The 17,462-nt window shown below is 50.3% G+C and overlaps 1 protein-coding gene across 2 annotated transcripts in view; it reads left to right on the top strand.

The window, feature by feature from the left end:
* Positions 1–13,338: 13,338 nt before the first annotated feature.
* The window catches only part of MOB3B (MOB kinase activator 3B), a 376,645-nt gene continuing 372,521 nt past the window's right edge, over positions 13,339–17,462 (top strand). Inside the window, exon 1 of one of the 2 annotated variants that reach the window (XM_086962129.1) lies at positions 13,339–13,579. The gene's annotated coding sequence lies outside the window, so the exon portion shown is untranslated. The remainder of the gene's footprint in view (positions 13,580–17,462) is intronic. The other variant, XM_086962130.1, reaches the window with a different exon arrangement.

The raw sequence follows: 17,462 nt of genomic DNA, 5'->3' as shown, positions 1-17,462 counted from the left end.
AGTGCAAGGGTACCTGGGTTTTTAGGGAATGATTGTTTATGTGGAGGAAGGTGTCCCTTCCTGCACATATTCAAACCATAATGGTGATTAGTTACTTCTTATATGTGCTGCAGAATGCTGTACACATAGAAGTAGTAAATTGTCATTTTTAGGTTTCGGCTACCGTCCCACTGCGTAAGCAGTGGGTGGGCGGAGCCGAAATCTTTTGTTAGTAGTAAGGGGGCCTGAACACGCCCCCCTTCTCCATTGGCTGGCCTTGTAAATGCTGGCCAGCCATTGGAGGAGAGGAGCGTCACTGAGTTCAGGGCCCGCCTTGACGCGATTCGGGGGCGTTTCCGTGTCTTTTTTTAAGTCACGCCCTCTCCTCTTCCCATTGGCTGGAATTTTACCTTCCAGCCAATGGGAAGGGGAGAGCACGCAAACACGCCCCTGAATCGCGAAATGACCTGTTGCTCTGTTCCAGACTTGCCTCCCGCTGTCTGTGTCCGCCCCCCTCCCGCTGTTGAGGACTGTACCGTGAGTTATGTTGAATTTGGGTCTGAGCAAGTAACCAGTACACCAAGCTTATGCACAGTAATAGTGAAAATGGTTCTGGGTCCATTTTGAAAACAGTAGTAACGGTAACAAATTTCAGGCGTGCACAATGAAGTGGAGCAGGTGGGCGTGTTTTCTCGTAGTCGCCGTTCCATCAAATTGCCGTTGCTGTTATGTACTTTGGCTTGTGAGCTCTGTTTCCCGCCCCCCCGTCCCCTCCCGCTGTCCGTTCCGCCCCCCTCCCCGTGTGCCCGTTCCCACCCCCCCTCCCCTTTCACTCTCCGTTGCTTGTTTTTCTTCTTACTACTTTACTCTCTTAGTAGTAGGTGTGATTGTGTATTTACTTTTGTCACGAGTTGTTCATAAGACCGTATGTGTCAACGTCTGCGCTGTTGGGAAACATGGTGCAAGTACGGAGATACATTAATATGTATTTATTTATCTCTGTAGTACCTAATCTATGTGAAATAGGTGCGGCTTCTAAGCAGTTCAGAAGTTCGAATGGAAAGCGCGCAGATAGGTGCTTACCTAAAAGTAGGTTGAAAGCGATCGCGGGGAAACGCTGATCGTTTTTCCTATCTGGTGGATGGACGGAGAATAGGACTGTGGTTGTCAGACTGGGCACTGCATAGAAGACATGGTGCAAAAAACGGGGATAAATTAATATGTAATTAGTTATCTCCGTAATACCTAATCTATGTCAAATACGGGCGACTTCTAAGCAATTCAGAGAGTCGAATGGAAAGTGCGCAGATAGGTGCTTACCTAGAGATAGGTTGAAAGCGATGGCTGGAAAACGCTGGTCGGATAAATTTAACAGGCGGGAAGGAGCTCTGGGTGTACAAGTTTGCAGAGACGCATTATCTTTATAGTCTCAAACTATGGTTTATTTCCTCGTCCTGTGAGTGCTGGCCGTTCCCGCCCTCCCCCAGGTAGAACTTGTTTGTGTCACACTGGTCTCCTCAGCCTTTAGATTCACATTAAACATTCAGTTAAGATTCGCACATTTGTCTGATAAAAAAAATTTGTCATAAAGAATGGGATGAATTTGTTGCCCCTTGACGCAGGTTGAGTCAAAAACCGAGAGACCCTCGGTCTTTGTTCAATAATTACCAGACACCTTTGTTCCATTTGTTTACAGCTCGGACTTTCATCATCCTCAAAACAGCATTCTGGGAGTTGTAGTCTAGCCACGCTGAAAGAATCAAGTGGATTGACTGAAAGCAAGGATTTGTAAAAACACATGGCTTAAGTGGGTTTGGTTTAATGATATAGATTTTCCTTGTATCATTGAAGACTAACGAGTAGTTTTGAGTAGATTTTAGTTCCAGGGTTTTGCGCTGCAGAAAAATGTACAATGTACACCTCGAGTACTTTATTTGGGCATCAGCAGAAAATGTGAAGAAGTCTCTGGTGATTCTGAATATTTAAGGTCCGTGGCTTAAAACTTATGTATTCCATGTACATTTTTTTTGCTATCCTTAATAGTTAATAATCTGCTGAACGTAGAGCAGTCTTTGATTCAGCCCCTTGCTCCTGACTGAATATTTTTCTGGCCATATGCCACTTCACTGCTTCTGATTATTTGCATTTCCCCTCTATTGTGTTTGTCCTGCCCAAGGAGTATTTTAATGGGATGGCATGCACTTTCCCACTAATGATGTCAGTGACAGACTAATGATGTCAGAGCTTGCATTGCAGACCAGGTCCTACTTTCTAACCGACTCTCTGAACGGCACACACAGCTGCTTCTGCCAGACTAATTTTAAAAAGATTTGGTTTATTATTCCAAGATGGCTGCCTGCAAGTGTGCATGCATGGCAGCAGGCATTATTGCTTTTCACAGTACTTATGTTACGAGTACCATCATAAATATATAACAAAAAACGCCCGAACTTACAGTGAAAAAATAAGCTGAACTCAATAAGTTAATCACACTGGGTCCAATGTCTGTGGCAGCATGTCTATTTTTGTTCAGCTCGCTTTTTACTTGCCTCTGATAAATTGCTTTTGTGGATTTGTTTATCTGCGTGAGGTGTATTTTTTTCTTTCACAGATTATTTCCGAAGGGTCGGTGCACTTCTTTGCAGCATGGCATGTGTTTGAGATAATTACATTGGTGTCGCTATCACTAGTACACTAGTATGCAAATGCAGTGTAATAAGAATGAGGTCACAGGTGAGTGAGAGTTCCATTGCCCCCCCCCCACAATGGAGTCTTTTAAATACTCCACTGAGTCCTACTGGGTTACGTTACCTTGCTTAGGGCTCTTGCACTATTATTATGCCTCTGGATGGCTGTATGTGTGTGAATATGCATGGCTATGCATCCAGCAAGGAGACTAATCATGCTGGGAGCTCAGGCAGTATATAGGGTATTTCTCTGAATGCATGTGTGTGTTGTGCAAGATGAATGTGTGGCTGTTGTGGGTATGTTTGCGCCTGAAGAATTTGTGCAATAAACTCCAGAACACACCGGCACGGAAGGTTACACACCAGGAGGACACAGGGGAAACGCTGGAATCCAGACCACGGAGTAAACGCTAGAATCCATAATCCGGAACATACACCAGAGCACACTATATATATATATATATATATATATATATATATATATATATATATATATATATATATATATATATATATATATATATATATATATATATATACACACCTGAACAGAGAGGTGCAGACTCCGGAAGAAACTAAGCACTGAGTTTTTTTTATTTAGTGCATTTTTATATAGCGCGGACATTACCCAAAGGTGTCAGAGCGCTGTACTATAGGACCAGTTACTTTAAATGAGAAACGGGTTACTCAATAGAACGTTTCAAAAAATAAACAGGAGACTAAAAAAGGTAGGGTACTCGCAGTGTGTGGGGGGCTCGCAGTGTGTGGGGGAGGCTCGCAGTGTCTGGGGGGGCTCTGTGTGGGCGTGGAGGGGCTCTGTGTGGGTGTGTGTGTGGGGGGCTCTGTGTGTGTGTGGGGGGGCTCTGTGTGGGGGGCTCTCTGTGTGTGTGTGGCATTTGTGAGAGATTAAGCTATTGACATTGTAAATGACTGCCATTTATTTATCTGTTTTCAAAACCAACACATAAATAAAAATTTTGTCATTTACAATGCCAATAGCTCTAACTTTTGCAAAGTCGAAACCGTTGCATTGTAAATGCTTGTTTTTATTGATGGGACCCCTTCCTGCACGTAAACAATCATTAATTGCGTTTTGCTCTTTCTATGTGTGCTGAAGAATGCAGCACAAATAGAAAAGAGCAAAACGCCATTAATGATTGTTTATGTGCAGGAAGGTGTCCCTACCTGCACATTAGCAATCACTAAATAAAGCACATATAGAATTAACAAATAATGACGATTTGCTACTTTTACGTGTGCAGCAGAATGTAGCAAATCGCCATTATCGATTGTTTATGTACAGGAACGGGACACCTTCCTGCGCATAAACAATCATTCCCAGCAACAACTATTCCCTGCAACGCAGGCACCCTTGCACTAATGTGCAAGAGTGCCTGTGTTGGCGCTAGGAATCTAATTTCAGCACCAGCACTAGGGAAAACAAAGGGGCGCTCCGTATTGTAAACATGGTGCATCCTTACATTTTGGATATGTCGGAGCGCGGCTCTGCCTAATTTGGTGCAGCTCTGCGCTTCGACATTTCCTTGTAAATAAGCACCTAAGTCTTGCTTTCTGATGGCAGGCGGTATGGAGGATATGTTACAGCAGGTAAATGGGGTTGCACAGCAAAGCCTCGCCGAAGTGCGTTGGCCATCTTGACTGTGAAAGCAACGCTTCACTTTTTAACCACCCATCATCTCATTATGCCATATTTACCCATCAATGGGGAGGTCAATCTCTTTGCAAGGTTTGGACTTCACAGTGGAGAACAAGGCAGGATTACAGAACGAGAAGGCAGATTAACTTTCACTCCATTTTTGACAACCTCATGATCAGGTTTTAGCAATGGCGGATTAATGGGCATTCAGATTTGGGATGGGGAAGTGGGTGTGTCTCTTTGGACCAAACAGTTCCCTTTTATGGCCCAGAGGAGCATGCACCACTTCCTCAAGGTCCCTGTGTAGTGAGTCTTTGGATATTTTTCGAAGCTTGAGAGCGCACAATTATCACCTGTATGCTGAAGGCCCGCCCACTGTGCTACTGAATACACAAAGGTAGGCACTACAGTCTGGAGGGGTGCACCATGTACACACAGGCTTTCTGAGCAGGATTGCAGACAGCTCACAAGATTTTACAGGATCCATAGTGGTGGCAGTGAGTGATTATACAGGCAGGGCAGGCCATTGTGGACATGGGTGTTGCATGTATGTTAGCTCTTTTTAGGTGCAGTAGGATGGGTGTGATCATATCAGCAGTGGTTGGCTGTTGCAGCCCAGGAATCCATTTTGGGTCGGCAGTGTATGACTAGTACCTACGACAGAGATGGAGAGACAGCAATGTGAAATACAAAGCACCCCCAAAGCATTCCTGTGGTTCCTTTAAATGAATGAGGTGTGAGTAATAAGACAGATGACCACTTTAAAATGTAGGAGCAGACCTTGAACCCTTCCTGTGCCAGTCTTATGCAAGAGGTGGTATCCCCAACTGGTGAAAGGCAACTGGGTGAGGACGGTTCTGGCTCTTGTTTGCCTTTGTTTTGGGTTCATCAGTCAAACAGCGCCCATCACCACCATCCTGTACTGTTGACAGTGGAGGACTAAGACTGTGGCTTCGCCAATCCAGGAGGGACGTGCAAAAGTGAGGAATTGGCTGAAACCGGTCCCATAGCTAGACCTCTGGAAACCATCCTCTCTGTTGGCAGACTGTTATACGTATGTGGCAGGAACACCCCGTCTTTGTGCCAGACCTTCTTATCAACCAGTGCCAAGGGTGCTGCATGAGTAGAGACTAAGAAAGACATCTGAGCTGTGGGGTTGGGATCCATGACAGGCAACAGCCCTTTGCCAGGTTCAAGAATAGTTTCCTGGAAGTTCTACAACCTGCCAGGAAAGCTGCATTGAACAATCTTGAAGAAAGGAGCCTGCTGATCTCTTGCAATGGGCACATGAAGTATCTCTGCACAAAGAAGGCTGACCACTAGAGAGGGTCTTTGAAGGGCAATTCAGGAAGTACAGCCTGTTGTAACGCAAGGATGGATCTGCACCGCATGATCGTGTGGCGAGACCTTGTGATCCTGGATCTCCCTGAAGATGGCCCACTTGCTTCCCAGATCTACCCTTCAATCCCCATAGTTGGTCTGTGGAGAGTGGTGCAAGAGCCACCAGAGAAAGGGGAGTGACTCTGAAGGACACATCTCAAAATGTGAGCAGGATGCTAGAGAAGTTCTCAACCATGATGGACGGTTTCATCACTGAACGACAAAGCCCCTGTGATAACTTGCCGCTAAAGAAATTTGTAACTGCGATTGCCAGTTTTATCACCAGAACAGAAAGTGCCTTTAACCACATCCGCGCTAGTTGAATTCTCCTTCTGTGCTGAGATTTTTAAAAACCCATGCTCCATGACGAGCTGGGCTCGTCATCAGCGTGCGAGGAGGCTACACCATGACGAGCCCAGCTCGTCATGAGCCTGGAAGGGGTTAAATGCTTGGCTCTAACGAAGCATGGTGTCTGTGCTCCAGCAGTTCCAGCCTCAATACAATCATCAATGCTACCTGGAGTGAGCTCTACATTTGTTTGGGTGGCGAGTTTGTAAATGTGGGTGTACTTGTAAAGCGCACTGCAACTCCATGGAGTATCCTGGCGCTGAAGACCGCTGGGGAACCCGTCCTGGTTTTCCCTGTGAGATGGTCCCTTTCTGGGTGAAACCAGGCATCCCCGGCATCTGTGGGGGGCCATTGTAGAGATGAGGCAAGCTTAATGCCCAGAGTTGCCGAGTGTGTTCCATGGTTAGAGTAGGCACCGAGGCGAGAATTATCGAGTCCGTTTTGACCCTGATCCATGACCCTGCCGCATCGGGAATTGAACCCTGGTCCCGGGCCGTTCTCTGCTTACGGGTCTGCCGCCTCTAACCAGTGAGCCACACCACTCCACTTGTGACTGGGGCCTGAGGAAGACACAACAAGGGAGAAATCCTTGTCCACAACCAACTTGAGCAAGTGAGACTTCTGCCCACGGGTGTCCTATAGCCCATCCTGGATGTGCTTTGCGCACCTGCGCACAACCTCATTACTCAAGGAAAATGTTGAGAGACTAGCGGGCTGGGACATATCCAGGCGCTGCTACACCATAAGCAAGTGTAAGCATTCACAGCAGCCGTGTGGTGTCCCACCCAGCCAACAGCACAACCTTTGGGGCCACCGACTGTGCTCTTCCATCAATTATGTGATGATACCTGAAAGAACCTGGGAGTAAAATCAAATTAATACTGAATCTCCAGACAAACTATGTTTGTATTTTCTTGCCTTCCGCAATTTTGATATATGTAGTATTTTACTATTTGCTTGAATAAAGTATTTTTCTTTTTTTGGATAAAGATGCTGACTGGACAATGAATTATTACATGCTGTTGCTTGCTGAATTGAGCTCGGAGTCTGTGCCACACACCATTTCCCTGAGCAAGCCTCAGAGTTCTTGACCTCACATCACTGAAGGTCACAGCTAAAGGGGTGCACTTGGTAATTAGTTGTTGGTACAGCATTTAGGTAAACCCTGGGGCACGACAGAGAATATGTTCTGATTGTAACAACCTAAACTCAGTAATGCCTAATTTCCCTTGGGCTCTGGAAAGAGTTCCTATCCCATGCTGCCACCACCCAAGTGCTCTATTATTCAGGAGATTGTCAGATCTGATTGGGACAACATATTCCAGAATGGGAGGTAATGAGTTAGTGAAGCCAAGTCCAGTGATGCTGAGGTGGTGAGGGGAAAGGCCTCTCATAATTGCATGCATGTTAGTAGTATGATTGAGTGCTTGCCTGACCTTAAGGTATTTTCTCATGAAGGTGGTTGGCATTCAGTGCTTAATTTGAGCAGGTGGCTTGTGGCGATGGTTACTGCTACTCAGTTTTGGGGACCACAACTTATTTGTTAAGATCAGATTGTGATCCGTAGAGAAAGAAAGAAAAGACCAGAAAAGGAAGAAAGGAGAAAGAGTGAAATTGTGACAAAGGCAGAAAGCAGGAATAAAAAAAGAACATGCAAGAGTGGTGTAACACAACAAAAAAGAAGTAGGGTGTTGACCTACGAGGAATGATGTGAAAGAGCCAGGTGAGGGTCCTTTCACAATAAGTTATGATGTTGGGATGCTTGGGAGAGAGCTCACTCTCTCTGTCTCGCTATCTCTCACAAACACAGGCGCACACACACAAACATACACAACAATACCAGAATCAGGCACCTCTGCTGTTGTAGGATATATTGGTTAGCACCAATTAACACTACCATGTGTGAGGAACACTACATCAGAGTGGGCACTAGGCAAAGAGGGCTTGCTTATGAAGAGCGAACAAGTGACAACAGATAGACTACTGTGTTGCCAACATTTGTGTAGTGTGCTTCTGTTATATCTGTAGTTTTGTAGGACTTTCAAACTGTGTGCGCTCTTTCTGTATCAGTCTTGGATTTCTCAACAACAAAAGTTGTATTGGTGTTTTGCTCCTCCGTATTTTATAGTTAGTTATGGCCCCTTGAAGCTGACATACCTGCATTCACATACCAGCCTCTGACAAGGCTATGTTTGTAGATGGGGAGTTAGAGCGGCAGGTTCATGCAGCTGCAGTGTGAGCTTTCTATGTTTGCCTTTTGCTGTCCGATCCAGGCTGGGCTATAGGGCAATCTGGCAGTGCCATTTATTTATTTAGAAGCTTATAAAGCACAGCTACCCCCAAAGGGGGTGTCCCGGCGCTACATATTACAGATCAATCAATCAATCAATCAATCATCGCATTTATATAGCGCACTACTCACCCAGAGGGTCTCAAGGCGCTGGGGGAGGGGGGTCCGCTACTGCTCGAACAGCCAGGTCTTGAGTTGCTTCCTGAAGGCGAGGTGGTCCTGGGTCAGGCGGAGGTGGGTGGGGAGGGAGTTCCATGTCTTGGCGGCGAGGTAGGAGAAGGACCGTCCCCCTGTGGTGGCTCTTCGGATGCGGGGGACGGCGGCGAGGGCGTGGCTGGTCGATCGAAGCTGGCGTTTGGGAGCGTAGAAGTTGAGGCGGCTGTTGAGGTATCCTGGGCCTTGGTTGTGTAGGACTTTGTGTGTGTGGGTGAGGAGACGGAAGGTGATTCTCTTGTTGACCGGGAGCCAGTGCAGGTCTCTCAGGTGTCCGGAGATGTGGCTGCGACGGGGGATGTCCAGGATGAGTCGTGCTGAGGCGTTCTGGATCCGCTGGAGTCTCTTCTGGAGTTTGGCGGTGGTTCCTGCGTAGAGGGAGTTGCCGTAGTCCAGACGGCTGGTGACGAGGGCCTGGGTGACCGTCTTCCTGGTCTCGGTGGGGATCCACCGGAAGATCTTACGTAGCATGCGCAGGATGTTGCAGCACGACGAGGAGACGGCGTTGACTTGTGTGGTCATGGAGAGGGAGGAGTCCAGGATGAAGCCCAGGTTGCGTGCGTGGTCTGTTGGTTTGGGTGCGCTGCCTAGGGCGGGGGGCCACCAGTAGTCCTCCCAAGCGGCGAGTGAGGATCCCAGGATGACGACTTCCGTCTTGTCCGAGTTCAGTTTCAGGCGGCTGTTCTTCATCCATTCGGCTACCTCTTTCATCCCTTCATGAAGGTTGGCTCTGACGGTGGCGGGGTCGAGAGGATCAGCTGGGTGTCATCAGCGTAGGAGATGAGGTTGAGGTTGTGCTGCCGTGCGATGTCTGCGAGGGGGCTCATGTAGACGTTGAAGAGGGTTGGACTGAGCGAGGAGCCTTGAGGAACGCCGCAGATGACTTCGGTGGCTTCAGATCTGAACGGAGGGAGGCGGACTCTCTGTGTTCTTCCGGCGAGGAAGGAGATGATCCACTCCAGTGCCTTCTCCTGGAATCCGACGTTGCTGAGGCGTTGTACTAGGGTACGGTGGCAGACAGTGTCAAAGGCCGCGTAGAGGTCGAAGAGGATGAGGGCCGCTGCTTCTCCGTTGTCAAGCAGCGCTCGGATGTCATCGGTGGCTGCGATCAGGGCGGTCTCGGTGCTGTGGTTGGCCCGGAAGCCAGACTGCGAGGGGTCGAGGGATCTGTTCGTCTCGAGGAAGGCGGCCAGCTGCTTGTTGACGGTCTTCTCGATGACTTTTGGAGGAAACGGGAGCAGCGAGATGGGGCGGAGTTCTTGAGGTCGGTGGGGTCAGCCGATGGCTTCTTGAGTAGGGTGCTGAGTTCGGCGTGCTTCCAGCTCTCCGGGAAGGTAGCGGTGTCGAAGGAGGTGTTGATGATGTCCCGCAGGTGGGGTGCGATGACAGCGTCGGCCTTGTTGAAGACGTGGTGAGGGCAGGGGTCGGTCGGAGATCCGGAGTGGATGGAGTTCATCGTGCGGACGGTGTCTTCGGTGCTGATCGGAGTCCAGGCGCGGAGGGTGGTGGTGGGGGTCGGTGGTTCGGTCGTGGCGTTCGTCGGTTGAGTGCTGAAGCTGTTGTGTATGTCCGCGGTCTTGTTGTGGAAGTAGGAGGCGAGGGAGTTGCAGAGGTCTTGCGAAGGGGTGATGTTGTTGTTTCCGGCGTTGGGGTTGGAGAGCTCTTTGACGATGTTGAAGAGTTCCTTGCTGTTGTGTGCGTTGTTGTCCAGTCGTTCCTTGAATGCAGTTGCCTTGGTGGCGTGGATGAGTTGGTGGTGTTTTCGGGTGGCTAGCTTGAGGGCAGTCATGTTGTCCGGTGTTGGGTCTCTGCGCCAGGTTCTCTCGAGGGCTCGGCTGTTCTTCTTGGAGCTCTTGAGTTCGTCGGTGAACCATGGGGCTTTCTTGCTACCGGGTCTGCTAGGCGGGGTCCTCAGGGGGGCGAGCTCGCCTGCGCAGTCGCTGATCCACTTCGTGAGGTTGGTGGCCGCCTGGCTAGGGTTCGTTGTGCTGGTGGGGGGGTTCATGCTCAGGGAGGTCGCGAGCTGGTCGGCTGTGATCTTGTTCCAGCTCCTACGTGCAACCTGTTGCTGGTGGTGGTGGATCGTGGTCCTTCCGAAGCTGAAGTGGACGCAGCTGTGGTCCGTCCAGTGGAGTCCGGTGGCGTGGCTGAAGGCGATGTCCTTGCTGGATGAGAAGACGGGGTCGAGTGTGTGTCCGGCGTAGTGGGTGGGGGTGGTGACCAGCTGCTTGAGTCCCAGGTTGGCGAGGTTGGCCAGCAGGGTGGTGGTGTTGCGGTCGTTGCTGTTCTCCAGGTGGAAGTTGAGGTCCCCTAGGAGGATGTAGTCAGCGGAGCAGAGGGCGTGCGGGCTGATGAAGTCGGCGATGTCTTCCCTGAATTGTGTGCGTTGTCCCGGGGGTCTGTAGATGAGGGTGCCTCTGAGGGTGGTCTTGGGGTTGATGTGGACCTGAAAGTGCAGGTGCTCGGCGGTTGCGAGGGTGTCGTCGGTGTTGGTCGTGATGCGGATGGTGCTCCTGTGGACGATGGCGATGCCTCCTCCGGTGTGGTTGATGCGGTCCCTTCGGATGATCTTGTAGCCGTCTGGGATGGCGATGGCGATGTCGGGCGCTGAGGAGGCGTTCATCCAGGTTTCCGTGAAGAAGGCGACGTCTGGGGCTGTGGTGTCGAGTAGGTTCCAGATCTCGATGGCGTGCCTGTGGACGGAGCGGGTGTTGAGCAGGATGCATTTCAGGTGGCTGCTGTTGTTGCTTGTCTTGGTCTTGGTTGGTGCTGGAGTAGTGCAGGTCCAGATGCAGGTGAACTTGCAGGAGTTGCAGCAGAAGGGTCCGTGGGTGCGTCTCGGGGTGGCTCGGTAGCAGCCCGGGACTCGGCCGGCGTTGAGGGCGTTGAGGGTGGCGGCGTCGTATGTCCGGCGGGCGGGCTGGGGTCTGCGGGGGCCAGGGGTCCTGGCACTGGGCGCGGTCCATGCACGGACAGGCGCAGACGGGCTTACCTTTGGCGCACCTTCGGCGCTCAGTCGGCGCTCCCGCTGCGCGCGTCCGCTGCACGGTCGCTCTGGGGGCGTCATAAATCTGGAGCCGGGAGGGCGGGTCAGCTGGGAGGCGGGAGTGGGGCGGCCAATGGGCTGGTGGTGGGCGGGGCCACAGGGAGGCAGCGGCGGGAATCGGCGAAGACGGGCGGCTCAGCGGCGGCTGGGTCGCTCGGTACCGGCAGGCAGACAGGAAGGCGTTGGCAGCAGGAGGGATGACCCGGCCTAGTAAAAGGCACAGTGGTCACTCCTGAATCGCCAGCAGCACTTCCCTTAAATCTGGAGCCGGGAGGGCGGGTCAGCTGGGAGGCGGGAGCGGGCGGCCAATGGGCTGGTGGTGGGCGGGGCCGCAGGGAGGCAGCGGCGGTAATCGGCGAAGACGGGCGGCTCAGCGGCGGCTGGGTCGCTCGGTACAGGCAGGCAGACAGGAAGGCATTGGCAGCAGGAGGGGTGACCCGGCCTAGTAAAAGGCACAGTGATCACTCCTGAATCGCCAGCAGCACTTCCCTTAAATCTGGAGCCGGGAGGGCGGGTCAGCTGGGAGGCGGGAGCGAGGCGGCCAATGGGCTGGTGGTGGGCGGGGCCGCAGGGAGGCAGCGGCGGGAATCGGCGAAGACGGGCGGCTCAGCGGCGGCTGGGTCGCTCGGTACAGGCAGGCAGACAGGAAGGCGTTGGCAGCAGGAGGGGTGACCTGGCCTAGTAAAATGACAGATCGCTGTGTGGGTCGTTTATTTGGCTATTTTGGGGGCTGTTTATGGTCTGTTTATGGTCTGGGAGGACGGTTTTTATTCCTGATTTTCCTAATTTCACCACAAACATTGTCTGCAGCAAACACAAACGCTTGAAGTCTCCCATACTTTGCAGCAGGGGTGTAACACAGGCTCCTACAGCCCCAGACTCAGGGGCCCCTCTTCACATTCTGCAGTGGGACCCCATCATTATGTATGACGCCACTGCCTTGCAAAACACCTATACAGCATGTCTCTACTAGTTCAAACCTGCCACAGCTTGCAAATGTGGGACACCTTTTAAGCTATCTGATTTGCTAATTGGGACACTTTCATTATTAGTGCTGAAATGGAAATTCAAAAGTACAGGTATTCCTTTTACCATAGTACATGGTTGCTGCTGAGAAGTGCCAGTACCCTCCCATTAAAAGCATTGAGGAAATACCAAGAATGCAGTAACTGTCAGTTCCAAATTAAAGTAGTGCAAGAACTGGGGACCTGGCGCATCTGCCCATTTAAAGCACCTTTTCTGGCCCATTCCGACTCTGTTTGCCGTTTGTGTGCTGCTGGGGAGCACGAGTTTGCCACTTTTCAAACTTAAAGTATATCCGGTGGAAAATGAATATGTTAATGTAGCAGGCAAATGCGAACTTGGTCAATACATCTTAATGGATATCTCAAGTTTGCAGAGCATCAGTCATAGTCAGAAAGCCCCATCGCACCACTGACAGTCTCAGGTCCAAGAATGGAGGCGGAAATGGTACGGAATGGAGTCCTGCTAAACGTTTTTATTCAGAATGTCATCTCTCGTCTGAAATAGTAGAATGAGATCTTATAGAATACGCTGTTATCAAAGTGCAATGTTTTCTTGTGATGAAACATCTCCACTTCAGGTGAGCTGATCGCCCCCCCCCCCCCCCCCCCCCCTCTTAACATATAGATGGCTCGCTGTTGCTTGAGCCTGTAGGTGCTGTAGTACCACAGCCTGCCGCTGGGTGTCTCTTCCCACCCACTCGCTGGGCTGCGCTCTGTTTCCGAACGAAGTTAAGTGTCGCCGCCGAGGTTGGTCGCTGCTTTCCCTGCATGCGGCTGTCCGGGGAGCGGTGTCAGCCTCCGCCGGGATCTGTGCTGCAGCCAGGGACCCTGTGCCCTTTGTCCGCTTTGGATTCGCCGCGGGCTCGAGCTGCGTTCTTTTCTGGGCAGGAAGAGGGGACAGAGCCGCCCTGCCTGGGCAGGAGGAGCCGCTGCACAGCCAAGACCAGTAGCCAGGTAAGGAGGAGCACCTAGAGGGGCGTGAGGATTCCTTCTCACCGCAGAGTCTGGAAAGGGAGCAGGGACCAAGCACTGCTGCGCACGTGTGCAAGTGTCCAGCGCCTGGAGGCTATGTATGCACAGGGCGCCTCCCTCGTGATACTGCCGACAGTAGCGGGCGGAGCGTTTCACAACTCGCTTATTTACATTTGTATAGCGCTTCCTACCTCTGACGAGGCGCCGAAGAGCATTCCACTTCCTAGTGCCACTGACTCTTCCCTGTGGATCCTGCTTAGCAAGTTTCCCGATTTCAACAGCTAGAATGGCTTAAGTACTCTTTATTTTCTGTAGTTGCCCGAACGTCGCTTGTCCTGTTTCTCTCATATCTCCACTTTCCTTCTTCAGCAGCAGACGCGCCTGGTGCGTGTGGAGACTGCACGTGCAGGCGGGGCCGGCAGAGCTGTGGTCGGGACATGCCCGAGTGCCTTCTGATTGCAGGCTGTGCCCGGGTGCCGGGTCCGGTGCTGCTGTGGGGAGAGATGCTCTGCTCTCCTCCCCCACACCCCCTTGGGCGCGGGCTCTGCATTCCGCGGGTTTCCATCACAGCCAGGTGTTCCTAGGGCTGCCCCCACCCCACCCCTGCCACAGAACTGACATTTGCTGCTAACTAAAGTGCTATGGGGTTACCTTCGGACGGGGCGCATTACTGACAACCCCTTGTCATGTCCCGTAGCAAGGTCGCCATGGGCCCTGGTGTAAGCATGGAAAATTGATCCCTTGACAGCTCTTGGGGGCAGTAAGATACAGCAATTTTCAGGGTTCAATGGGCTCCCCATGGCTGTTTGCCCCGGTGCTGCTGCACCCGTTGCACCAATTGTGGCTACTGCCCTGCCCCTTCTGTCCCAATCCTCAACAATGACTTGTTTTCCCACTGTCCTTTCTCAGAGTTCCAGCATGGCACATCCTTTGTAAATAAGGGAGCAAAGATAAAGAATATTAGGTTGCAATAATTAAGTAAGTTTACTGAACTTTGCTGCATCGTCCCACGGTAACTTTACGGGGTTTCTAAAAAGTTCCTCGGACATAACGCTCTTGAAAGTGCCTTGAATGCGCCATCAGCGCTCACCGGGGCCTCTGAGCCCTGGGGGTTGGCTGGCAGCCAGGCACCCGCCCGTCCATGACACCTCAGCTGAGTTCTTCCACACCCTTCCACACTCTCCAGGCCCCTTCGCAAATGTGCCCCACTGCCGGGCCAGCGCTGTCACAAAAGCTGCTGCTCAGAAAAAAACACTTAAGTTGGGCTTTTTTAATTACAATATTATCATTTCTTTCAGTGGTTCACATATACCCCTATAATCTCTTGCTATATTTGGCATTCTTTCATGTTATGGACCAATAAAAAAGAAACAAACTGCTGCCACATTCAGCTGCCCCAGCTGGCATGGGCACCGGTTCTTTTAAAGACGGCCTAAGAAAAGTGCAGGCTGAACCCTGGGCAGATGGTGCGCGAAGCAGCGCCACAGATGCGACAGGGGCTCGAGATCAGGAAATACCCAATCGCAGCGAAGAATCACATTCGAGCAAGACACATGCTTGGGGTTGTTGTTTTCCTGAGCGACACTTAACTGGTGTCTTGTGCCAACTGTAACACACATGACTCCCTAGTGAAGCACCCAAAACAACTGCTAGTCAGGCCCTTACCTAATGCTCCTGAGCACAGCTAACGAACTGATAGGAAACCATTAAACATGTGGGGGTGGAAACACGAGGGTTATTGTTGTGTCTCGTGTCTGTGCAGGGATACATTGCTATAATGCGGGCTGTGTCCCATGCAGGGTTTTCATATCGAGTTTCGTTTTCATATTACTTACTCAGTCGCATTGACAGTGTCTCTAGCCCTTGTGCAAGGATGACAACGAGCCCCTCCCTGCTGATTGAATGATAAAATACAGCAACAATCAGGGCTCAGTGGCCGGAGAGATGCAAACAACAGTGACGAGGGACTGAGTGGGTTCCAGACAGGCGCATACAGCATTGGTGGAGAAATGAGTGGGGTTCAGAGGAAATTTAGAAGGACAGTGATGGGAGAGTGAACGAGGTTCATTAGAAGTCTATACACCAGTGATAGCTAATGTGGGGTCTCCTTTGAAGAGTAAATGGCCAGCGGTGGGGGAATGAATAGGGTTCAATAGAATTAGATGTGACCTCTGAGCCCCTGTGGCACTGCACCTGCTGCACCAATGGAAGCTATGCCCCTGAATTTACTGCGGGGTCATTAGAATTCTGTAATGCTGTGGTATTTTTCACACAATTTTGGATTTAAGCCATCATCTACTACAAAATGTGCAGATTCTAATAAAAAAATCTAGGTCAAACGGTTCAAAAGTTACCAAAACGCAGCGGCACATGTTGCTGTGCAATGGAAGACCCTTTACAAAGGTTGGCTGGTCACCTTTCTGATGCTTTTGCTACATTTGGGTGTTAAAGTGGTACTAAAGAGGTGCAACTGATGCCCAGACAGTGCCAACAAGTGTGCAAACGAGAAAATAATAGAGTAATTCTATCCCAAAATTTGACTCATGACACAGCATATTTTGCCTTTGCTTGCCACATAATTTAGTCAACCCTGCCGCATAATTGCAATGGCCCTGACTTGCTCGCAGTCTCTGGTGGGGTCCTGCATTGTGAGGCGGCATATCCATAAAGTGAAAATAACACACTTTCAGTGGTTCGTCACAAGTTAAAGGGGAACTTTCTAGGTTCAATGTTTTTGTCATGTTTTATATATTTCTCTTTTGTTTTTTCTACGTAATTTTTTTGGGTGGTGAGGGTGGGCGGGTCTTTGATGTCTTGTTTCTTCTCTTTCATATTGTATTTTGTCTTGTCCCAACTCAGGGATTTTGGGAGCTGTATTGCCTTTGTGGTGTGCATTTTGTGCAGTGTTTGTCTGTATTCCCTGAGTAACGGAGACGCCTTATACTCAGTGTCTGTGCAGCGAGGGGGTACTATGATGCGCGCCGTCTCCCGTTTGGAATGTGAATTTTTACTTTTCATATTACTGCCAGTTGCACGTGAAGTCCTGCGTTCTGAGCAGGTTCTTGCTGCACCTGCTGCGGCCTCGGTGTGCGTGAGACTATAAAGTGGATATAATCTTCCTCCAGCCCCCTTTGGGCACATAATAGGCACTGTGATGACAAGAAAATGCATACAAACCAGAAAAAACAGGCGTTGGAAGTGAAATACAGCTTAAATGGAATGTAACATTGCCAGAACGGCAACACTGCAGTAGCAAAATAGACACTCTTGTTTTTTCCTGCTTCCCAGTAGCTGAGCTCTGTTTTGTTACTGCTCTCTGTTGACTTCTGACAACTTAGTCGGTTTCGATTTGGCCCAGTTTTAAACTTCCCTTTACTGCTTCTGTTAAGTGCCACCTCCCAGTGTTTTTACATATGGTCCTGGTGAGTGCAAAAATAGGAGTATTACACACAGTACTGGTCAATAACACTAGTATCGGGCTACACCCCACTCATGGGCTCAGATCTTTATCAAGGGCTCATAAATTGGGTAAGGGACAATAAATAACGTTACTGACCAACTCAGAAGTCATTAATGCTATTGCAACATAAATGTGTTAACTGTGCCTGGCACACTGATTTCCTCTCCCCACGTCCAGGCTTTCCACCTCTGTTCTTTGACAGATCTTAAAATGAACAGTGGAAGGTGAGATCCCAAATCAGCCCAATGATAGCAGTTATTGACTGATTTCTGAAAAATCTAATTGGCTGGCTTGCTCTCAACATTTGAGTCCCGGTGCTAGCATGGGGTTTTCTAGTCGTGTGCGCCTTATGCTCATAACTGGGCTTCTCCCCACCGCTTCAGATTGCAACACTGTGGCTTCATG

The sequence above is a fragment of the Lissotriton vulgaris genome, chromosome 3_1 (genome assembly GCF_964263255.1).
Source record: "Lissotriton vulgaris chromosome 3_1, aLisVul1.2, whole genome shotgun sequence".
NCBI lineage: Eukaryota > Metazoa > Chordata > Amphibia > Caudata > Salamandridae > Lissotriton > Lissotriton vulgaris.
Note: the sequence above shows the minus strand (reverse complement) of the source record. Positions and strands in the feature narration are given on the sequence as shown.